At 39.0% G+C, this 26274-nt stretch overlaps 1 protein-coding gene across 18 annotated transcripts in view; it reads right to left on the bottom strand.

Moving 5' to 3' along the window:
- The window catches only part of ROBO2 (roundabout guidance receptor 2), a 1246783-nt gene that overhangs the window by 709556 nt on the left and 510953 nt on the right, over positions 1-26274 (bottom strand). The gene's annotated exons all lie outside the window — the stretch shown is intronic.

The raw sequence follows: 26274 nt of genomic DNA, 5'->3' as shown, positions 1-26274 counted from the left end.
CCAAAAGGGAAGGCCCCTTTTGGGTTTCATGAATGGACCAGTGCACGAAAGACACAAAAACAGAAGAGGCAGCCCTGAAAAAAAACTCATAAAGAAACCAAAATAAAAATTTTCTTTGTGCATCTCTCCATGCCTTGTCTCTAGACATGATGCAAAGTCATAGTACTAGAGTATGAGCTTGATACAAACCTATATGGTAAAAAAAAAACCAGGGCATGTCAGCATACATGTAAATCAGTTTAGTTCTGTCTACAGCTGTTTCTGAATAAGAGGGAAGTACAAAGTCCCTCCCATAGCTGCCAAATCACTTGTCAGGCCCAAAGGCTGAGGGGAAGAGGTGTTTCTTTCTCTGACATATCCAGTGTACTCGGTGTATATTACACTGTGCTTTATGGTCATACTCATTGTCTTTATTTTATGCTTTAATTTAAATAATGAAATGGCATGCTAAGAAAATGCTAAAGATATTCACCTTCCTGTGTAGGTTGGCATGATCCATAATCGCAATGGTACTTGAGACTGGACGTTTTGAGTCTAGAGTGTGCATTCCAAAAGTCTCTTTGCAGAAACGAGTTCAAAAATGTGCTGATGCCTTTGTGTATTAAGATTTTCATCTGCATTTTATTTATTTGTTTGTTGTATAAAGATTTATGCAACCCAAACTTTATTTTTCAATAACCTATAAATTATGGGGAAAGTAATAGAGTTGTCTGCTCTGTTCAATAACTGGGGCAAGTATCCCCTGAGGAAAAGTTGATAACTCTTAGTAATAGTCAGCTATTACATTATTAATCTCCTTCTCCATAAAAATGTGTTATTCCTTTTATTACCTCTGTCAGCACACACCACATCTTCCCTGCTCTGGCTGGCGAACTAACATCAAGCTCTCTTTAATAATGTTCAAATGCAATGGATTTAGTTTACACTACTTAGCCTGTCAGATTCCCTTCTATGTGCTCCTCCCTCCCTCTCCACATTTGCTGGCATGCCATGCTTCGAAGAGCCTGCTTTAAAGCCTGACAGTCTATTTAAAATAAACATGTCTAGCTCAATGTCAGAATGAGCTGTGTGAGATGAAGCCTTTTAAGACAATCAGCTCCTCCTAAGCAATAGGTCAGACATCATCAGCACAGGAGGGCTTAACTGTATCCTCTGAACAATACACAAAAGATGGCTTCTTCTTTGAATGACTTAATTTGGGGCACATTTTTGTCAAGTGCTGGTCACACTTCAATGAGCAAATAAGTATGATATTGGAATACAAGGACAGATTGAGCAACACTGCAAGATCAGCGGGGAGGGAGGGAAGGAGGGGAGGAAAGAGCATACAAGGAACTGCTTCCTCACTCTGAAGGCCAGCTCTCACTGTATGCTAACACTACATGTTTTGGCTTTCAGCAGTCCATGCAGTGGCCTGAGTTGCCCTCAGGCAGAGGGAAGGGGCAACCTTAGCTGTCAACGATAGAAGTTTTTATGTACTGGTTCTACTCTTCTTGACTCAACCACAAAAAAGGATCTTGACCTCCATTCACTGGCAACCATGCAAGAGAAGTGGAGGAATGTGAATAGCTATTTATTGTGTTTATTGTGAAAGAAAGAAATACTCTTTTCAAGAAACCAAAGGAACACATGAAGAGCTACATTTGTGGCAGAGGTGTGGAGATGCATGTATCTTCCAACCCAAATGTTCACATACCCTTGGCTGCTTTAGAGACCTTTGGACATTCAGCATAAAGATACAAAGACAATTCTTAAAGAGTGTTCAGCTGAATGCATTACAGAGCAATTCTGACCAGGAATTCTGTTTTTACAGTTTTTCTGTTCATAGTAGCTCCATAAACACATTCAGCCAAATGCACTTATACTTTATTTATAAATTAATTTCATCAAATTTTACACTGCTCAGTGCAGGGCACTACTCTAAGCAGTTTACAAACAGAGTAAAAAAAAAAAAAGCAAATCATAAACCCACCTGCCACGCTAACACTAAACATCAATAAATAAGACACATGTCATAAATTAACAACCCTTAAACCCCAAAACATGGCAGAAACAAAAAAAGCTATAGGCCTAGTGGAGAATATCACTGAAAGCCTCTTGAAAGAGGACTGTCTTCAGTGTCCTCTTTTTAAAAACGATAGAGAGGTGGGCTGATAAACTTCTATTTGGAGGCTATTCCAAAGGGAAGGGACCACAACTGAGAAGGCACAATTTCTGGTAACGGTCTTCTTTGCCTCTCTGGTCCTGGCAACTGAAAGAAGTGAAGCCTGTGAAGAACATGTAATACAGGCTGATAATCTTGGAAAAAGATGATGCCACAAATAGTGCCCCCCAAACCATTAGGGATTCATAGACTAACACTAAAACTTTGATCCTTACAGATCATAGCAACATGGTGCTGGATGGAGCAGTGGGCACAGCAGGAAGACCTCTACTCCATCAGCTACACCAACCCATGTCTCAGTTATGCATGCCATAATGTCTCCTTCATCTGCAGTGAAGTCACAGATACACTGAGGTTTATCTTGGAGCAACCTGACATTCAACAGCAGAAGGGTCAGATTGGAAGTCTGACTGAGTCAGTCACCTCGTAGATGTCAGGGGATGGGAATGCAAGAGCTCAGGATAGGCACCTAGCCTGGACCCTCGTGTAATGAAAGGCCCTCCCACTCACTGCAAACTTTCCCCTGCCCGGTATCATCATATTGGACTTGGTGTTAAGCTCTAGCATGGTCAGGCTGGTGTTCCTTCCACCAGAGAGACACCCACATCCTGATGAAAAAAAAAGGGGGACAAAAAAGCCCTTATTATTATTTTATTTAATTTATATGCCACCCACACTACCCAAAGGTCTCTGGGTGGCTTACAACAATTTAAATACAGTAAAAAGATAAAACAATTAAAATACAATTAAAATATAGAGTCTAAAAATTGCTATCAGGACCCACAGTTGATATTATTTCAATTAAAAGTCTTCTGGAACAGGAAGGTTTTGACCGAGTGCCGAAATGTCATCAGCATCAGCTCCAGATGAATCTCAATTGGGATGGCAGTTCCATAGTCTAGGGGCAGCTGCTACAAGTCATCCCTCTTACCTCCTTGAGGGATGGCTCTTTCAAAAGGGCTCCCTGGCTAGATCTTAACTGCTGGGTAGGTTCATATAGAAGGAGGCGGTCCTTCAGGTATCCAGGGCCCAAGCCATTTAGGGCTTTATTTGTTTTGTATTCCCGAATGCTTTCACGGCCAGGATCTAATGGTTGTTGTGGGTTTTTCGGGCTCTTTGACCGTGTTCTGAAGGTTGTTCTTCCTAACGTTTCACCAGTCTCTGCGGCCGGCATCTTCAGAGGACAGCACTCTCTGTGTTGTCCTCTGAAGATTCCGGCCACAGAGACTGTTGGTTGGTTGGTTGGTTGGTTGGTTGGTTGGTTGGTTGGTTGGTTGGTTGGTTGGTTGGTTGGTTGGTTGGTTGGTTGGTTGGTTGGTTGGTTGGTTTATGTATGTATGTATGTATGTATGTATGTATGTATGTATGTATGTATGTATGTATGTATGTATGTATGTATGTATGTATGTATGTATGTATGTATGTATGTATGTATGTATGTATGTATGTAACTTATATGCCACCCACACTACCCAAAGGTCTCTGGGTGGCTTACAACAATTAGAATACAATAAAAAGATAAGAAAATAAAAATACAATTAAAATATATGCTCTAAAAATTAGCATCAGGACCCACAGTTGATATTATTTCAATTAAAAGCATTTTGAATTTGGCCTGGGCAGTAACTGGTAGCCAATGTAATTTAAACAGAATCGGCTTAATGTGTTCCCTAGCGGTCCTACCACTCACCAGCCACGCAGCTCGATTCTGGACCAATTGCAGTTGCCGGACCATCTTGAAGGAGAGCCCCACGTAGAGCGCATTGCAGTAATTTATACGAGATGTTGACAGTGCATGTGTCCCTGTCATGAGACTCTGCTCTTCCAGGTGGGGCTGTAGCTGGTATAATTTCCTCAGCTGAAGGAAGGCGCCCCGGCCACTGAGTCCACCTAGGCCTCCAGAGTTAGACTGGGGTCCCCAGCCTGTGGACCCTGTCCCTTAGGGGGAGTGTAACCCCATTCAGGGCAGGGAAATGGCCCTCCAGCCTGTCCGGCAAAGCACCCACTAACAGCAGTTAGACTGGGGTCCAGGAGCACCCCCAGCCTGTGGACCCCTTCCCTTAGGGGGAGTGTAACCCCATTCAGGGCAAGGAAATGGCCCTCTAGCCTCTCTGGCAAAGCACCCACTAACAGCACTTCCATCTTGTCTGGATTTAGTTTCAATTTATTAACCCTTATCCAGTCCATTATCAGCTCCAGACATGAGTTCAGCACAGAAACCGCCTCACTTGGATTGTTGGAAAATGAGAGGTGGAGCTGAGTGTTGTCAGCATATTGCTGACTCCTCATCCCAAACCTCCTGATGCCCTCTCCCAGCGATTCCATGTAGATGTTAAACAGCATGGGGGACAGTATCCTGAGGAACTCCATGACATAAACGCTATGGGACAGAGCAGCTGTCCCCCAGTGCCACCCTCTGGACACAATCAGCCAGGAAGGAGTGGAACCACTGTAAAGCAGTGCCCCCAACTCCCAACACAGCCAGCCTATCCAGAAGGACACCATGGTCGATGGTGTTGAAAACTGCTCAGAGGTCCAGGAGTATCAACAGGGCCATACTCCCCCTGTCTCTCTCCCAGCAAAGGTAATCTTACAGGATGACCAAGGCAGTCTCCATACCAAAACCTGGCTTGAAACCCAATTGAAATGGATCCAGAAAATATCATTTCATCCACCAGCATCTGGAGTTGCCCAGCCGCAACCTGCTCCAACACTTTGCCCAAATAAGTGAGGTTTGCCACTGATTGGTAGTTAACCAGCAGACTTGGGTCCAGGTTAGGCTTTTTAAGGAGTGGCCGAATTACTGCCTCTTCCAAGGTGGTAGGAACCACTCCCGCTCTCAAAGTGGTGTTCATGGCTTCCCCGACCCAGGTGCGAACCCCCTTGGCAGATCTTCCAATGAGCTAAGATGGGCAAGAGTGGTGGTAGAACAGACAGATCCAAGCACCCTGTCCACATCCTCAGGTCTCAACAACTGAAATTCATCCATTAATACTGCACCTAAGCATGGCACACTGGACACATCCTCTGATTCTGCAGTAACGGTGGAGTCCAACCCACTGCGAAGATGAGCAATTTCCCCTCAAAATGAATAGGAAACTCATCACAGCAACCTGATGAGCAGTCTCGGATCTCCACCGGATTTCCCAGTTGAAGAACATCCTGGACCACCTGAAACATCTCTGCTGGATGACATTCTAAGGAAGCAATACTGCTGGAGATATATTGCCATATTGCCACAAAATAGGCCCTAAAATGGGCTCTAAATTGTGTTAGATCGGACTCCCAGCGGGATTTCCTCCACCTGCGTTCCAGCCATCTCCCCTCTTGCTTCATCTCCCACAGTTCAGAAGTACACCAAGGAGACGTCTGTGCTCTGTGTGCAGGGAGAGAGCGCTTAGGCACATTCATGTCAATCGCCCAGGTCATCTCCCTATTCCATAGGGTAACCTGAGCTTCGACAGGAGCGCCGACCATATCAGGCGGATAATCCCCCAGAGCATTCAGGAAACCATCCGGATCCATTAGTCTCCGGGGGCGGATCATCTTAATTGATCCCCCATCCTTGCAGAGGGGAGAAGAAGCTAATAGACTAAACTTGACCAGCAAGTGGTTTGACCATGACAATGGGGTCACAACCAGCCCCTCCACATCCAAACTTCCATCTTCCAGTCCTGTTGAGAAAACCAGGTCCAACTTATGTTAGGTGGATGACACATTGAGACAGCCCCGTGGTTGTCATGGTGGCCATGAAGTCCTGAGCTGCCCCAGTCAAGGCAGCCTTAGCATGGATGTTGAGGTCACCCAGCACCAACAGCCTGGGGTTCTCAGCATCACGTCCAAGACTACCTCTGTCAGCTCAGGCAGGGAGACTGTTGGTACAAATCCCCAATCTGTCTCGTAAGCCCAACACACAATACAGGCCCTCAAGACCTCCTCTCAAAGGGATAGGAAGCCTGGTCAAAGAGATAAACTCCTATAGACTATAGCAACTCCCCCTCCCTGACCCTCCGAGCGACATTGGTGCTGGTCCGAGTACCCAGGCGGATACAGATGGGAGAAGGGAACACCACCCTCCTCTCCCACCCAGGTCTCAGTAATGCATGCCAGATCAGCACCCTCATCCAAAATTATATCATGGATGAGGGCAGTCTTATTTTGTACTGACCTGGTGTTCATCAACAGCACCGTGTAGCTCGTGTGTTTGGAGATATGGTCACCTGATACCATCTGGTTGGGTGTAGGACTAGAAGAGGGGATAGATGTAAGATATCTAACCTCTGTTCTCCTACATGGGCATGTTCTATCCCACTCCCATTCCTTCCCCTACCCAGAACCACCTGAATGGCTACCCCCTCCAACACCCTCCCCCCTTCCTGTTCCCTCAGATCTACTGTGGGTCTCTACTTATGTAACCTGATGGCAACTGATAATCACAATAAAAAGCTCTTCTAAAGCCCCTTCTAAAGCCCCTACTCCCCCCCCCCCCGAGCCAGGTGGCTGATGTTGAGGAGGGGGCAGGGCAGCCACTCCCCCAGGAAGGCTGGCAACAGCACAGCCACACTGTCTCTCACTCTGTGCCTGAGGGATACAGATGATGGAGACTCCCCCGAAGGCAGAAATGTTGGTCCAGCAGGGCCCTGGCACAAGCTCTGGCTTATAAAGCCCCTTCTCCTCCCCCCAGCCAGGTGGTAGATGTTGAGGAGGGGGTGGGGCTCAATAAACAAAATGCCAGAGAACTTACAAGGACTTCTTGGACTTTTGCACTCAGCACATAAGGGACTACTCCATTTCTGGATGTTAGGGTCCTTTGAGGCCCCAGTATCATCACATGCACATTAGGCATGTGCACTGTCTCCAGACAAATGTGCAAAAGTAGGCAGAATCAGGAGTATTTGTGCATATCCAAAGTGACTACAGCATGGTTCAAGGAGCCTCTTTTCACCCCTAGAGCAGAGAGACAGCACAATGGATTCTTTGTATCCCATCTGGCATTCATGCTGTTAAAAAGAGGATCAGTGATTTGAATGGAGGAAACAGGAAATATAAAGTAATACAATAGACTGAGTTGTTGAGGCCAAAGGAGAAGGAGAGTACAGTTGAACCCCTGAATAAAGCTCAATATTTCTCCTGGGAACTCTAAGTACTGAGGCATCAGGTAAGGCTTGCAGCTGCTCTGCTAGCCTTTTTTAGACCTGCAGAGAGAACACAGAGATTTCTGTCACTGTTTAGACAGCCTTTTTGCATTATGGAACATTCTTCCTTTTCTTTGTTCTCTCACTCCGCATTGTTTACTAAACTCCACTGAATTCTGTTACATTATTAAGATCAAATTTCTGAATGACTATGGAATGATGGTTGTTTTATGGGCTTTGAATAAATAGGTCACTAGAATATGAAGACAGATAAAACAACATTGCAAGAATGGAGGGGAGGCTCCTCCAGGTCATGCTCTTTGTGCTTCCTTCTCATTTGTTGGAATTAATTTAAAATGGAGATCTGGAAATGCACAGCTAATGCCATAGGCCTGGGGAGAGAGCAAGTTCGGATGCCTTCTAAGGGGATATAGGGAGACTCAGCCCTGATCCATATGCTCTTTACTGTATTTGGATGCGGGCTCTAGTGGAAGGCTTCCAAATACCCCTAGTGTGAGCCCTTGTCTCCACCACAATTTAGCTCTTCATGTATCCTCCATGTTGCCAGAAAATGGAAAGGAAGAGGAAGAAGAAGAAGAAGAGGATGCACTGCATGCCGCACAGCTCTGTGCCTGACATGCCATTGAATACAAAACAATTCATCATCCTGTTCACTACATTTTGCAATACACATTTTTATTTAGTGGATTTATGTCCTCCCTACTTGTGGATGATATGTGTGAGTCCTACTGTGGAAGCAAGGCAGTGTTGCCCTGATGTTAGAAACTTTACAAGCCCCGACCCCTCAATGTCGCATGGTTGTAAGTAAAGTGGCACTTAGTTTATGTAGATGAAGGTATTCTAAAACTGTAGGATGCCCATGCAATGGGGAATATGATTTTGCATGTACAACAGGTGCACAAGTGCTCTTTTAAGCCATGCTGACTGTATGGAGAAGGCGAAGTGGTTCTATCTTTGTTTCTGTCATGAACAGTTGATTATATTCACTGTATTTTGGCATGTTCTTGATAACTCCAAAGTTCACTTTGAACTTTGAAATATATTTGGGGCAGCATGTGAAATAGCTATTGCAATTTCAGTTCTGTATACATTACAGAAAAATGCACTGTCTCAAAAAGGTGCAAACTCTCCAATACTGGGTAAAACAAATCATACCATCTCCCCAGGAGGACCATTTTTATTTTCTTGTTTATCAAGAAAGGATGAACCAGGTCAGGATTTACATTCCTAGTGAAATTATATATATAAATACTTGCAAATGACATACCAATGAAAAATAAATAAGAAATGTTGCAGTCACAGACTGAAAAGCTGCCAGCTCTTTACAATAAAGAAAACGGGAAGGATGAAAACAGGGGGGAAATTGTGACAAACCACACTCCATTATAATGCATGGAATGAAAAAAAATAATATTTGAAATAAAAGTAAAACATTCTAATTAATTTTTTTTTCTTATTTAAATGTTCAGAAGTACACAGTGAATTAAGAAGCCACTAGAAACTCCATGCAGGCACAATAAATAGCTATTTTAAAAAAAAAACCTCTAAAGTTTGATCGTATATAGCCATCATCTTTCACTTTGAAAAATGATATCTAGTAAAAGTCCATTTTTCTTTCTCTCTGAAAAATGATCTTACAGTAAAAATAAGAGATAGCTTTACAGGAGCTATTTTATCTTTTTTCCCCTGTCATCTCTTGTGTAACATCTAGCCACATTTAACATACTAAGTTGCTACTTTTTGGAGGGGCATTCTGGAGCTCATAGATACGTTAGACGACAACTCTCATCAGGCTGGGGCAATGTCACTCCTATTATTTTAATTATGTATTTATTTAAAATATTTTTATCTCACCTTTTTCCTTGAAAAGAAACCTAGCAAAACATATCTGTAGGGCAGCAAAACAGATCCTGAAGGTATCGCAAATTATATCTGCTGCAAAGGTGTCCTTCATGACTTTTATAAGCATCATTCTCTCATTATGTAAGAAAATTCTAGTTGCTTTTTCATGGTAGACTAAGAACCGTCAAACAGAATTCTAGAAATATGAAATGTATTGAGTAAATTTTTGATGAAATGATATGAACATCAGAACGTTCTGGAAGTGTTCACATGTCTTAAAACAAACATGAGTGTCAGAGAGTTCCACTGTATGTGGAAATGTTCAAAAATAGGAATGATGAATGAATATTACTTTGAACTGCCCTATCTTTATTTTATTTTTATTTCTTTATAGGATTTCTATCCCACCCATCTAGATCAAAGGCCTACTCTGGGCGGTTTACAATCGTTTAATACACTGGTTCTTAACCTTGGGTTACTCAGGAGGTTTGGACTGCAACTCCCAGAAGCCTTCACCACCAGCTGTCCTGACTGGTGTTTCTGGGAGTTGCAGTTCAAAAGTATCCGAGTAACAAAGGTTAAGAACCACTGGTTTAATATGTTCCTATTGCTCCCAAACTCACCATTGAGCGAAGTTCCTCCATAGCGCCGCCATTTTCGCGCCCTTGGTAAGCGAGGACAGGGTGCGAAAAACTTGCGGTGGCCATTTTAGGCACCCGGTGGCCATTTTGGAACCACCGATCAGCTGTTTAAAAAAACATTGCAATGCAAAGATCGGTAAGCGAAACACTTACCGATCATCGCAATGCGATGTTTTACCCATTAAAACATCGCAATGTGCTTGCATTAGCGATCTAAAAAATTAGATCGCTATGGGGATTCATCGTTAAACGGTGCACTCATTATGCAAGGCACCACTGTAGTCTAATCTTGAGACTACAAGTGCATGGACCAAAGTGGTGAGCGCCCACACATCAAGATATCTTAACAGTTGCATTTCCTTTACACAAAATGGATGATGATGGCAAAATGCATACAAAAGTTATAAAATACTTAGCAGTCAATATTTTAAGTGGAAGATGTCATTTTGATTAAAAAAAGTTACCACCAGAAAAAAAATTATCAGTAATTTGATACTATTTATCCACTGTCCTAATCATTGACAGAAAATCCATTCAAGATCATAGGTCATGGATATAAAGTTATGTAAAATGTGAAGATAGAAAGAAATAGAACCCAGTTCTGTATTTTGTTCATCATTTCTGCACATTAGAGTTTTCATTCTGCTGGAAAAGCCATGCACAGTTATACATAAAGCCATATTTAAACGCTGCAACTGAAATCCTGTTGCATAGCTTAGTAAGCTACAACAGAGCCGTTGCATTCAATCAGTGGGAATTTGGTGAGTGAATTCCTCTGTAAGTTTCATTGACACAAATAGGCCTATTCTAGTTGTGACTGGCACTAAACAACAGCTTTTAGCCACTTTATGCAAAATGCAAATAATTTTACTTTTACTTTTAATATATATTCCTTTCAGAAGGCAGCACCCTCTCTTCTGAAACCATGCAGCACCTGCCAAAGGAAGTGCTTTGTTATTATCACAAATACTCTGTGAAATTTAATTTTAATCACAGCTGACATTTTGATCATATAGCCCAAAGCACCTGTCTTCCTGCAAAAAGACGTCACTTGACATAAAATTCATGTCTTGGAAGATAACACAACTAGCAAAGTCTGGCTTGTTTCCATCTGAAACCTCTTTCAGCCAAATTTGGACTTGATCATATTGTGGATAATGCTCAACTGTGTGTGTCAACAATGTATTTTGTTATACATGAGTGCCAGTACAGTCAAAGGCAAGACCAAGTCCTCTAGTTGTTTTTCATATGATGGATACCACAACATGTGAAATATAATGTGAAAAAATAATACTTCTCTGAAATATAATGTCCTTAAATGCATTTGGTTGTTTCTCAGGAAAGTCCAGTTTGCTGTCTGTGAAAGGGAAACAGGAAAGTAGTGGTAACTTCTTTTAGGATAAGAGCTGAAAGGGAACTAAAGAGAAGGTCACAGAAAGTCCTTAAAGGGGGAGAGTGGGCAGGAGAGGAATTGAGTGATAGGCTTAGAAAGGAGAGGGTTCTGAGAGTGTCAGAAGGCTGCAAGAAGCTAGAGACAAGCTTGTAGCACATCAAGAATACAGTGATGACAGGTGAAGTAAATGAAAGAAATTCTGCCAAAAATATGTGGGGACTTCCCTTAGTTCAAACCATGAGCTTTCTGTTGATAGCAGACTGATCCATATTTAAGGATGATTCCATCATGTGTCTTTTAAGATGGATGAAGTTTACAATGGCTTTGGTTGTGTACAGGTTCCTTTCTAGGAAATGTGTTCATGGCTGTTGAGATTATATTGCTACTTTTATAAAATGTCCATGATTGCATAAACCAGAGCTCATGCACACAAACCAGTCTAAAGTACAATCACATTAATATGGAAGGGGTGACAAGGGAACCTTTAGATGATGTCTGAATACCTGTATGATAGTCTACTCGTTTTCTTCTGTTTGCTTGGGACTGAACCATAGCTGGCTTCTAAGCCTATGAATTCCTCCCAATGCATCATAAGTCACAGATATTCATGGCTATGGAGACAGGATGTATTTGGCTGGATACTGAGAAGAACCCATTATGACATCAGGAAATCCTGTGCAGCCTTTTGTAATAAAATGCTGTATCCATTCAGTTCCCAGAGAGAATAGCATAGATAGATAGTTTTATTGTGCATTCATAGACCCATTCATACAAAGATAAAATAGATAAAATAAATACATAACATATTATAAAATCTTGTTACAGCATTCTGCGAGTTCCCATAGCTGAAAATAAAAACTTAGTCACTAGCTGTGTAATTATTTGATTCTCTACAGACAACAGAAACTTCAGATAGCTTGTGAGAGGTAGACCAGTACATTTAGTCATAAGTGAACCACGATATCAAATACATGCGATCCTATATAGGCTACATTCTAAAATGATGTGCGCAAAGGTCTCAACAATTTATTTCCCGCAGGAACAAATCCTTTCACTGTATGGGGTGTTATTAAAATGCCCTTTTAAAAGAGCTGAGGGAAAGCATTTAAAGGCAAAGCAATATCTCTGTGCTGTAATTTGGCATAAGTACTTAGCTGGCTTGGTAAAGTTAAAATTTAGGCTGAAATAGAGTGGTGAACAAGGTCCTGTCTACACAAACAAGGGAGTACTGAAGGTCTGTATATTTAATACGTTGAATAAGTATTGGTTTGATGCTACCTTGAGGCCGTCTCAGTAGGAAAAACATAGAGAAGCCTAAGAGATGTAGTTTTTCTGTAAATCCCTTATGTCATGAGCTGGCAAAGACATCTTTCTGCACATAATATAGATAGCCACAGGTTATTCGGGCTACCTATATTGTAGGTATTAAAGACATAGACCACCTTTAACCAATAACGAAATGCATGTAGCCATGCTTGACATTCTACTGAGGGCATACCAGCTTTGAGCCACAGACCAGCTGAAGATGCACATCTTGGCATGGCAAATAAGGATCACAACATATTTGATAAAACACTTTCAATGGAGGGGTTAAAACTCTTAATCTGTTCAGTGATACCATACAACAGCTGCGCAAGGATTTTATGCTTGACTATCTCTAAGGTCACAGGAGTCAACTCTCCACCCTGAACATAGTGAAATCGTCTAAGTAGTTTACTTGTGTTATTGGCCACCTGTACCACTGTTTGTCTGTTGTAGGACCAGGAGAGGGAGTGTGAAAAGGTGATTTCCAGATATTTGCAATTTTTAACCTGTTCTATCTGTTGGTCCTCAATAACCCAATCTTTGGTTTTACTACATCTAGAGAAGACCATTATTTTGGTTTTGTCAAAATTGATTGTTAGTGAGTTTTTCCTGTAATAGCTCAAAAAGGCATGTATGATTCGTTTAAGGCCAATTTCCAAGAATGACATGAGAACTGCATCGTCTGCATGTAGTAGCAGGGGTACATTGATATTAACCAATATCGGGGAGTGATATTCAGGAGCTAGACTTTTGGAGAGGTCATTAATATACAAGTTGAATTGTGTGGGCGCCAATATGAAACCTTGGCGAACCCCCCCTCCACCCAAATGGGGTTTGACAAATTTCTATCCATTCCACATCTTACCCTAATTGTGGACTGCTGATAGAGACTTCTGATAAGGAATAAAAGTTCTTTTATCAATTGAGGAAAAATGAAGTTTTTTCCATAAATTTTCTCTGAGAATAGGATTAGAAAACTGGAAAACTGAACCACTAAAGTTAAAATAGACATGATTTGGTTCCCTCCTTTACTATTCTGGATAACTCCAGTGGCAGCTTCTAGACTAAGCAGGGCGCATTATGAGGTGCCTCTCACTCCAATTTTAAGGGCCTCCACCCCATTCTGGTAATGGCCACCTATGGATAAATCCAGCTAAGAATATTTAGTTTTCCAGTGTGTCATTTAAAAAGACTCACCTCTACCAAACTTTTCTACTGCTTGTGTCACAAAGCATAATTCTTCAGCATTTTGGTTGCCTCCAGCACTGAGTTCTCATATGCCAACATCAATTAAAGACTTCAAAAGACAAACTGCCCCAAATGTTAATAGTGAGTTTGAGGTGACAAGAAGCACTTTCTTACCTGGAGAAAAAAATTGAAGAGAAAAAAGCCACCATCTGCTTACAGGTTTTCTTTTCTCATCTCCCATGTTGCCTACCTCTCCTTCCTCTTCCCCAGACCTTCCCCTACTTTCACTAGTACAAAAAGAAAGTATTTCAATTAAATACTCATTCAGCAATCAGTTGTTCATGTCTTGGTATGTGTCACACTAATTTGCTCCTTGGGAATACTTTTCTAGCCTTTTGTATTAATTTCCCTTAAAGCTAAATTAGACACTGGTTGACTTTGTTCTGTGGCTGACTGTGTTGATAATTGTGCAAGTGTCCAAACACATTAAAACATTTTGCAACACTTAGACATTCCAAACATACTATTTTCCCCCACTGCAGCTTTTAATTTATGACGGTTTCCTTGTTAAACTCTAAATTGTTCTGGCAGCTAATGCTGAAAGCAAAAAGTTACCTGGCAAGGACAAGCATTGTGTCATCATGCCATCAAAGTATACAGAAGAGCACAAGAACCTTAGTGTACTTTCAGCAGTAGGCAAAAACAGAGGCAAAAATGGCCAGTGCACTGCTATTTCCAGTGCTTCCCAGAGATTTTAAAAAGCATAAGACAGATGGGATTTGGAGGTCCTGCTGCTACCCATGGATACCTATACCTTCCTCCCTTTTCCTCTGCTGAGATGATCATGAGACTAGATGATGGATAATAACCATATGAACTACTACAGTAGGAATTGTTAGATATTAATAGGAAATAGAGATGTGTTTGGATCATTGATGGCTCGACTAGCTCTACTAGCCTATTTCAGTCACCACTGAATTTTTAGCTGGCTGCATGGTCAGTAGACCAGACCACCAGGGGAAAGGAAAGGTCAGTATACCAGCCCCTACTAAGGCAGCAGGGAGCAAGTCTACCTGAGGCTCATTAGACTAGGGCTATGGCATCCACATGAAAAGCTTGCCTACCTGAATTGTGGGCAGACTAGGTCTCCCATGTGGAAGGCAGGTCTATCTGGCTTATATGCTACACAACAGTGAGTGCTGGTGTGGATGTTCATCAACAAGGTATTTAGTATACTTGCTTCTTGAATTTTTTTCACATTATGAACTGCAAAGTTGATTTGGGCACACATTTTATGTTGCTTCTGCCAGATACCAAAATTGCTAGTTATGGTCCTGCTCACAGAGTTTGGATAAATCATTGTTTGGCACTGCAGTACTGTTTAGAAGATTCTAGTAGGTATATATTTTCTAGACTTTGTGGTAGTAGCTTTTTGAGAATGAGACCAGGGAAGAAGGAAGCTTTATCAGGAACTGGGGTAGCTGAGCTAATAGATTTGAGCTAATGTTTACAAGCAAAAGGAGATAATTTGATCACATTTGTTCTGTTAAATAACAGTCATTATAGTACTAATCCAGAAAATGTCCTGGTATACATCAACACTACACGAGGAGAATATACCGTCAACTATTTTCATTTGCCATTTTTGAGAAAGGGCACTTAACATTCGAATTAATTCCAAACGCAGGAAGGCTTGCATGAATCACTAAAATTAGTCCCTTTAAATGTCATTATATAGTTCATTTTTAAATATGTACTTTAAATTTTTTGTTTCATGGGGAAAACAACAGCAGCCAAAACCATGACAGCAGCAGCGAGAATGGCAAAGGGGACTTTAGTTCTGGATGGTTCTGTTTATCTAATATAACATTGTCAGACATATTAAGGGATCTAACACTTGGGTCCAAATCAAAAAAGAAAGATACAAAGACCATAATCCTACTGATAGGCCCAACTGGAGTAGGCCTGTCGAATCAGTGGAATTTATATAACCACTGACTCATCTTTCAACAATTCTGCCAAAGCGATGTGGAGAACAACCAGACAACTAAATAAGCAAATCAGCCTACAGTCCCACTTTCAGACTTCTTTGGGCACAGGGTGGATCCAGCCTAAGTTAAGCTCCTACAAAATCAACACTATTTAATTATGAGTGGCTAGCTATTCACACAAATTTCAGTGGAACTTGAGTGCAAGTAATGTGATCTGGATCCAATTCTTAGACTTCTTAAAATACTGAAAACAGTTGACAGCTAAGAAATCAACTGACAAGGGCAAGCCCAGTTCTAGTTAGTTCTCTGTGTTTAATTTAATGATTTGAATGAGATTGCTTTATTACCTTAGTAAGATGTTAGTACATCCCAAGATCTAAAGGAGGGAGAGTATTAGTTCTGCAGGTGAAAATCAAGTATCAAAGCTATAAAACTAGTTCAGGATAGCTAATCATCCAGTTCTCGGAGAAGTGAAAAAGTCCAATAAAAACATCTCTAGATGTCAGTGATGAATTATTCCGGGACCTCAAAATCAATAAAAGAATTGAATTATGGGAACTAGAAACTTTGCACAAGGTGTGTCTAGAAAACCCTAACAAAGAAAAATGTTGCTGTACTCTTTTGAATAAAAACAAGCCAACATTTTATACCTACAAATGAAAATGTTATTATTGCTATGCTTTAAACATTGCAATTACAGCCAGTAATTACCAAGAATTTATAAAACAGCCACAGATACAGACACTTGGTGAAAATGCAAAGATCAGTCAGAATCAATAGGTCATGTACTGGCTGACTGCTCCGGCTCAGCCATAAAATACTGACATGGGGTGAATCCTATGGTTTTGTAATGTTAGTGGTTTTCATCATTGGTAGATTGCAGCTGAGTACCTATATGCTGTGGACAGCAAAATCAACAGAAAAATAATTATGTCATTCTATTAAACAAGGGATATTGTGACAATAAGGAGCATTTTCCAGGTTCAGGAAAACTGAGAACAAAAGAGAAATTAAAATGAAGATCCCTCTAAGAGGATCAGATTCCTACTCTTTCAAAAATTTTTTAACAAATTGTATTTAGAGGGACAGAGAAATACAGAGAGTCTCTCCAAAATGTATATCTTTCCGCCAAACTCTCCTTTATAAAAGGTAAGCACTGGGGTGAGAGAAGAGGAAGAAGGAGTCAAAGGTATAGTTTTATAAGGAACAGTTTGATTTTCAGTTCACAATGGGCAACTTTGCCATGATTTGCTAATTACAATGACATAGGGGACAGATGTTGAAATAATATCATAATACTGTTTGGTGTTCTGCATATATTCATACAGTAGTTCTCTCTTTTAAGAAGGAAAAATCTGTGTTTTTGTGGAGTTTGTGGGAACATGGGAGGGTCCAGCATTGAAAGGTAGTAGGTCTTCAAGTCTTTCTGCCACTATATGCTCTATATCCAACATCCTCCCTATCTAGCTGCAATTTCTGTGACTTTGGCTCTGAGCAAAAACTAAACAAAAAAGGGAGTCATAATCTAGATTTTGAAATTAAGCATATTTCTAAACAAAAGACCATGGAGTCACCATGTCAATATTAACTTTAAAAACAACTTCGGCTACTTTCATTTTAATTTCTTTTTTTTTATTATTATTATTATTTTTAATTTTTTAATTAACATATCCATACATAACCATTTCTCTTATCTTTACATAGTCATCATTTTCCTATTTATTTCTACCCCCTTATCCCACCCCCCCCCAAAAAAAAAGACCATTTAATTTTAAATCTGCAACCATGAGCACACCTTTTGGAGTTTAACCAATATAACATTATTGGCCCCCCCTTCTCTTACCCATCTTACATATCCCGACCATTTCTTTCTTATCTCTAATGTTTTTTCTTCCCATACCTTATCCTGTGTCAAAATCGACAGTATGTCTGATTGAATCCATTCATATAAATACCAATTCCATCTTTCCAAAGTCCATTTTGATGCATCCTTCCACCCATAAGCTATTACTGCATGTGCTGCTATAATCATAGCTTTAAATAAATTCTGTTTAGGTTTTTTTACTTTATTATTCCCCAGAACTCCCATAAACAAGATTTTCCCAGTCAGCTGCAATTTAATATTACACACGGCGTTCACCTTTTCTAAAATCAGCTGCCAAAATTCAATAACCTTAGGGCATTCGCACCAAAGATGTGCATAATATCCCTTACTCCTCTTACAATGCCAGCAACTTGAATTCAAACCTTTTATCATATAAGACAACTGAGGGGGTGTCCTATACCATTTCAATATTAATTTCATCTCCAATTCTCTAAATTTATCCATTTTGATTTCCAATATGCCTTCCATTAACCCATCTATTTCGTATGCTGACAATGTCATTTCTCTTTCCCACTTCGTTTGTATTGTCCCAATCATATAATCTTTATCTGTATTTATCAAGTTGTACAACTTCCTTGCAATACCCTTCTTATTATCCTCTTTATTATTATATAGTTTTTCTAGCGGGGTATCCTCTTTATTTAGTATTCCAGAATACCTTCTCTGTTTCAAAATATTATATAAAGCCATAGTCTGTAACCAGTATTGTCTTCCAACTTGTCCTACTACATTTTGTGCCGGAATCTGTGTCCCCTGAGGGTTATATAAATCCTTCACTCTATAATAGCCAGTTTCTTTTAGTTTCTTCCAAAAAGTTTTCTCAATTTTCAAATCCTCACCTAGAGATTCTAGTGGGGTCCATTTGGAAAGACTTGGCATCCAATTAAGTTGCCTTTCCCCCCATATTGTTAGTGCTGTCTGTCTTGGGCCTATTGTATTTTTAATGTCATTTTTAACCTTCTGTGTAAATATTCCAAATTTACCTACTCCTTTATTTATTATATCCTCCCATCTTACCCATTTCTCCACACTTTTCCCATCTAATTCCAATAGCATTTTTATTTGAAAAGCTTCGTAATAGCTTTCCAAATGTGGGAGACCCCACCCTAAATCTTCCTGTGGTGAATATATTACCCTCTTTACTATTCTAGCTTTCTTCTTCCCAAAAACCCAATTTTTTAATTCTTGATCCCATACAGCTAATTGTTTTTTTGGGATGTACTCCGGGAGTACCTGAAATAGATATAACATCTTTGGTATTATAAACATTTTTATTGCCCTTATTTTCCCTAAAATACTTATATATCTATTATCCCATTCGTTTAGTTTTTCCTGTATCCTTCTCCAAGTTATTTTATAATTAGTTCCCATCAAATTTTTAATACTTTTTGTTATTGTTATACCTAAATACTTTAATCTCCTAATTCCTAATTTCATACCTGTCAGCTTTGCTATTTCTTTTTGTTCCTTTAAATCTATCCTTTTAAACATTATTTCTGATTTCGAAATATTTACTCCTAAACCTGAATATTCTTTAAACTCTTCTAAAATTATCAGTAGTTCTCTTATTGCATCAAGAGGATTTTGTAACACCAATATTATATCATCCGCATACAGATTTAATTTAATTACCTCTTTCCCTACTGTATATCCTCTTATTTTACTACTACTTCTAATTTTTTCGGCTAAGGGTTCCATAGATAACACAAACAGCATTGGGGATAAGGGACATCCCTGCTTCACTCCTCTCTGGAGCAAAATTTCTTTTGTATAATTATCATTAACTTTAATCATTGCCTTCCCTTCTCTATAAATTTCTTTTAATGCTATCAAAAAGGGACCGTCAAATCCAAATTTACTTAGTACTTGAAATAAATACCCATGACTTAGAGTGTCAAATGCCTTATATACATCTAATTTTAAAAGGGCAAATCTTCCTTCACTGTTTCCGTGATATAGAGTATTAATCACATTCCTTATAGGGTGTCCAATATATCTCCCTTTAACAAAACCATATTGATCCTCTCCTATTAATCTTGGGAGTGTTTTCTCTAATCTATTTGCTAAAATTTTTGCAAAAATTTTATAATCCTGGTTTGTTAAACTAATAGGCCTATAAGAGTTGGGGTCCATCGGGTCTCTCGATTGTTTCAAGATTATCATAATTTCTGTTTTCCTCCATGATTCAGGGGCTCTCCCTCCCTTCATTATCTTATTAAACAAACTCTGCATTTCTGGAACTATTAAAGGCCCCACCATTTTATAAAATTCTGATGTAAAACCATCTAAGCCTGGTGATTTCCTACTTTTTAAATTTTTAATAACTGTCAAGATTTCTTGTTGTGTGATTTCTTCATTTAAAATTGCTAAATCTTGTTTCTTAATTTTGTTCACAATAGCTTCTTCAAATTGTTTCTCTTCATTTACTTTAAATAACTTACTATAAAAATCTTCAAAGATCTCCCTTATTTGTTTGTCTTTAAACACCTTACTTCCCGTTTCATTTTTCATGCACCCTATCTTTTGTTTTTCCTTTCTTTTCTTCAAATAGTTTGCCAATCTTTTCATCGAGTTTATATTTATTCTCTGATACTCATTCCTCACCAATAAATCTTTTTTCCACAAAAACAAATTATCTAACTCTTGCAGCTCCTCTTTCACCCTATTCAACTGTTCCTGTATTTGTCTTTCAAACTTCACCTGTAATCTTCTTTGTAATTCAACTATCTCCTTTAATTTTTGTTCCCTTTTAAAATTCACCTTTCTTCTAAAATGAATTTCTTTAGAAATACATATTCCCCTGATTACTGCCTTTGCAGCATCCCAAATTATATCTTCCTCCGCAGATCCTTTATTTTCTTTAAAATATTTTTGTATCCCTCTTATTAAATCCTCTCTATCCTTTTGTTGCAAAAATATCCTAGAGTTAAACCTCCACCTTTTAACTTTCTGTTCCTCCTCCAAACCAATCTCAACAAATAATGGTGCGTGATCTGAAATCCATATAGCTCCTGTTTCCACACTATTAACTTCCATATCGTTAGTTTCTTTCACTAAGATATGATCAATACAGGAAAACTTTTTATACCTTTTTGAGTAAAAGGTAGGATGCTTTTCATCCTGCAGGAGACTAAATACCTCTTTAAGTTTCCATTTTTTTAAGTTTAATTTCTTATTTTCCCTAATATCATTATTCAAATCCCCTGCAATTAACAAGTCTCCTTCATAAAATGACTGCAATCTTTGAAATGTTCGGTTCAAAAATAGGGTTTGTCCTTTGTTAGGTGCATAAATACATGCCAAAGTATACTTCTTTCCATTCATCCTGAATTTCACAAAAATAAATCTTCCATCTCTATCTTTACATTGTTCCAAAACATCTATATTCATTCTAGAGTGCAAGAGAATAGCCACACCCCTTGCTTTGTTTGTTCCCCTTGACTCTATCTGCAAACTCCAGTCAGAAGACTTCATCAAAGGTCTTACGTCTCTCTTACTCTTATGCGTTTCCTGCAAACACAGAATATCAACCCCTTGATCCTTTATCATCTTATTTAATCTATAACGTTTCAGATCTGAGGCCAAACCATTCACATTTAAGGAGAGTACTTTAATTATCCTCCCCATTTTTTGTCTATCTCAACTCCCCCTGGTGTGCCCCTATTATTTACTATTTTTTTTAATTTCTAGAAATTTTTCAGAAACCATTTCTTAAACGAGAGACTTTGGATATCAAGCCTCTATCTACGCATGATCTGAAAATACTCAGAAATCTCCTTCTCCAGCTAATAAACACTGAAGAAGAACAAACAGATTCAGGAGGCATCCTCTACTCCTGTCTAATGCATCACAAAATGTTGCTTTTAAAAACCTAGAAAGCAATCAGTGCTTTGTATTCTTTGAATGGAAATGGGGTCAGAATTGATCTGGATAGTCAAATGTATTATTGCATGCAGAGAATGTACAATGAAATGTGATTAGAGCAAGTGAGCCATCGGTCCCTTGAAATACTGCTGCCTGGGTGAGGAGAATCAATACTACTGAAAGCAAAATTGGAGGGCTGTCAAATCAACTTAATTCCTATTTCCTGAATGAGTGGAGAAGGATCGCCATAAGCACCTGCCAATAACCAAATTAGCTTACTTTCAGCTCAGCTGCTCAGTCGATCCACAATGCTGGTTAAATGCCATCTCTTCACAAAATGCGAATTTTGCTACATTCCTAAATCTGTATTCACAATTAGAAATTTCAGCTGCATTGTAATGAAAAATTAGTGGCCAAACCAGGATAAAATCACACTAGTAATTTGCATTTATTGAGTATTAATCCTGATTTATTTTCATTAGAAATACTAATCTCTGGACGTTTTAATATCAGCAGACAAGTGAATTAAATTATTGAATTACTGAGATCAAAATCATTTCCTCTTCTCCTTTTGTAGGTGATTTATTTTTTACCTACAAAATAAGAATATCTCTTTGGCTGCTCTTCTATATTCACCTAGGCAACTGAGCTGAAAAGGAAATGTATGGGATTCTGCAGTTACTGTTACTAGTGAAATATGACTGATTTTACAACTAAGAAGTAACAGAGTACTAATGTTCTACTTCATATCTGATTTTTTTCTTATTCCTTTTTATCAACATGTTGGTGCCATATGAAAGTCATGTATCAACATATTGATACATGATTTTCATATAGTCACCTGTGGTTAGATAAAAAGAAAAAAATGGGCATGAAAAGATGACTGAGGGAAGATATGATAACCTTTTTCATATACTTGAAAAGTAGTCTTACAAAAGAGGGGAAGGATCTCTTCTTGGTCATTCGAGAGTACAGGACACATAACAAGGGGCTCAAGCTATAGGAAGCCAGATTTATATTCAGGAAGCTGAATATCAGGAAAAACTTCTTAACTGTTAGATCAGTATGACAATGGAACCAATTACCTCAGGAAGTGGTGAGTGCTCCCACACTACAGGCATTCAAGAGAAAACTGGATGACTATCTTTCATATCTACTTTGGCTTGAATTTCTGCATTCAGCAGGGGCTTGGATTTCCTTCCAAGTCAATTATTCTATGATTCTATGAGGGATCAGTGTCTCACACAAGAAGGCATAGGTATTCTCTAATTGCCTTGAGATTTTTCACAAGTGGTGTTTTTAATTATATTTTACACAGACATAAAATGCAGCCATGCAAAACTAGTGTAATTCCACCAAGTGCACACACAAATACGCAGAAAAGCACAGAAGAAGAGGCTGGTTGATCAAATGGTCACAAGAAACCTACCTAATTCTACTATGTTTGCTACTTCATGTAAGAAAGCAACAGAAATATGCAAAAATCAGTCTAACAAATGCATTTTCTCTGAGACCACCACCAACTAAAATTCTCATGATCTTGCAGTAAGAAGAAAAATGATTTTAATGAAATCCAAAAGGATCAAGAGTCAAGATCTATCTCTCTGTGCCTGTCTCTTCTTTCCCGAAAAATTGCTCATTTGAAACTTGCACTTGCTGCTGCTCCTATGTCAGGATATTGACCCTGCCTTCTGCTTGTGTGTCAAACAAGATATTATCTTAAGCACTTTCCAGCTGGTTACTTGGATATAGAGCAGTTAAAGCTACAGGTCTTGCCACCTTCCAATATGTTTATGATTTATCATTCATTCTCTTTCACCTTAGTACTCAGGCTTTGAAACCTTGGACCACTTTCTGCCAGAGCACAAGATAAAAAAAACTTTCCACTTCTCTCAGTAGAGTTGCCAAGTTATATGGTGGCATCAGGAGCAAATGATCTGCAAGACTTGCAACAAAATTTTGGCAAATGCACAATTAAACATGAAAATAGAGAAGATTGTGTTAAGCATTCCAAGTACCTGTTAGAATGCTTGAAGCTTGATGAGAAGAGCTGTGAAATTCCACAGGAAAGTATTTTTTGCACATTCTAACAATATAGCCATTTTTATTTTTTATTTTTTTGCAGAGTGAAAGATGAGAGTAATATAATCAAATGAAACACCTGTTGGAATTCTGAGGTATTAAATATATTTTGTAATAATCATTGATTTCCTTAAAAACTTTAGCCAGAAAATTCAAGTTCTCAGAGGAGGTTCTGCAATACACATATGTTTGTTGCAAAGGCTATCTCTGCAGCAGCAGTAATTGAGCATGGAGAAAAAGAACATGGATGGGGTTTTCTATGCTCTGTAGCAACCAGAAAACATTAGGGGACTGGTAGTTTTTAAAGAGGTATCCACAATACCTCCACTGTTTGCTATTTCCAGATTTGCTGCTTTGTGTCAAAAAGAATGTAGCAGCAAATAATTTCAACTGTTTTCCTAGCTTCCTCCTTAATACAAGAATTTATGAAACATCTTGGGTTTCAAACATTGAGAGCATCTCAGCTTAAAAAATGAGGCAGGATAAAAGATCAAGTTCAGCTGGTACCATGCTCCATCAAAGGGAAGGTTCTTAATGAAGATGGGAAGAGGTAAGAATAACATTCCGTGAATCTGAAAAATCCAGGAACTGAAAGGTTAAGTCAAAGCCACCCTTCCACAAACATACCAGCAATGAGTTTAATGGCCAATTCATACATAAGTATGACTGATTATATGGGTAAATGAGCCCTTATCAACTGGTCCCCCAGAAGCAAAGGTTTCATCACAGTTGTTGATATTCATCCATATTTTTCAAGCAATACATACTTAGAGAACTTGTTGAAAAACATCTATCGCAATTGCTTTGTGTTTGAATTTGAAGTGGTTAATTGATGAAAAAAGGAGTCAGGTTCTGTAATTTTCCCTTACTTGGCGTCTCTTTGTGAATGGGAGTGAGCACAAGAGGGTATCCTGTAGACCATCTTGACACTGTCATTTGTATTATCAATATTCAGGCCACTCTTTGCTATGTAAAGCTTGGCATCCTTTTTCCTGTTGGCAATATGGGCTTTCTTCTGGTTTTTTGAATCATGGATACAGAAGCACAATATTCCACATGAAATAGAGGTTTTTCGAAGAACTGAATTACCTGTTTTTTAAAACAGAAGTATGTATATACTAAACAAAAATTCCAACATAAACTTCAGTAATGTAAAATTACCCACGACTAGAGGATCCACGCTGGCCACGTGACAACAGAAACTGTCTTTGGACAAGTGCTGGCTCTACGGCTTTAAAACGGGATGAGCACCACCCCCTAGAGTCGGACATGACTGGACTAAGAATGTCAAGGGGAACCTTTATTTTTACCTAGAGGATCCCAAAAGATGATCTATACTATGGTTGCGGGGAGAGGACAAAAGTAAGAATAATTGGAAGGGGGCTGCAGTCCCTCTGTGACAAAATATTTTGAAGGGCTGTTTCAGACATAATGAAATGTTGATGCAAAGGCTTGAGTAAGTGGGACATATACAGTGGAGACACATGTACATTCTTTAACCTCTCAGGTAAATTGATGTTGGCATGCCTGCTCAGCAGAATGCAGACTAGACTGAAGCATCCTCTTGCTCAGACATGTGCTACTGGTGATCTCATGATCCCATCTCAATAAGATTTTTCTATTGTGAAGCTGAGTATCCAGAAAGTAAAATCTTCAGCAATTTTGATGGTCCATCTGGGGTCGATGATTCTGAAACCACAGATGATCCTGCACTCATTTACTTTCTCCTGTGCATGAAAATTTTATCAAATGATCACGTGAATTATGGTCTTGGATATCTGACATTCAGTTATTTAAAACAAATTCTTTCTAGAGCTATTTTAACATAAAAAGCATAGGTGGCTATGAAAGGAGCAGGGCGTACCCCTCGCAAATACACACAATGAGGGCACCCTTGTTCAGTCCATGAGGCACAGTTAATAAAAAGAAAGAGAACACATTGAGAAAAATAATTTAAAATCATTACATTTCCAATCAATTGCTGTCCATGTGACCATACAAATGAGTTTATTGCTTTGAAAGCTGTAGTTAAGAGGTTTTTCTTAAGTGTATAAAAAATTCTGAATAGATAATGAAGCCAAGGTATTTGTTAAAATTTGATTTAAGTGGCAGGTTTACTTCATTAAGATCAAGCAGAAAAAGTAAAGTTTTCTTCTTTTTTGCATGTTATATGTGACCTTTTTAAGTTATTTGGGGTCTTGATAGGAGAAGCACTGAATTAGATAATTAGTTTGGCTGCATTTCAAGCTTTTGCTTTATGGGCAGAGATAAAGAGTGGCAGACGGTACCTGTTGGTGCATTGCCTTATAACTCATCTTTTTTTGTAAGGAGTTTTTTAAGAAAGGAGGTTTTGCAATTGAAACCCCCAGCTTCAGAACAAAGAATGCCTGTTTTCAGTACTGCCACAACGGACAGTGCCTTCTCTTCATAGAACACTATATAGATTGCAGCCCACACCTCATAAAATACAAGTGAATAGGTGCATTGGAAGAAACAGCTACACTAAAATGGATGCTGTTAACTTCTTTGATTGTACACCTTCCTGTATTCTTTGCTGTCAAAATGACCTTCATTTGCTGCTTTTGGCTATCGTACAACAGGACATATGGATTTGTTTGTGTTTAGTTGAGACTGATGAAAAGGGTACAAGAGAGCCTCTCTAAAAACTTACATAAGAGACTTGCATCTTGCTGCAGTGTTTACATTGCCAGAAAGTGTCATTGGAGTATAAAATCTATTACAAAGACCTATAGACAAGAAGAA

The sequence above is a fragment of the Pogona vitticeps genome, chromosome 3 (assembly GCF_051106095.1).
Source record: "Pogona vitticeps strain Pit_001003342236 chromosome 3, PviZW2.1, whole genome shotgun sequence".
In the NCBI taxonomy this organism is placed as follows: Eukaryota; Metazoa; Chordata; class Lepidosauria; order Squamata; family Agamidae; genus Pogona; species Pogona vitticeps.
Note: the sequence above shows the minus strand (reverse complement) of the source record. Positions and strands in the feature narration are given on the sequence as shown.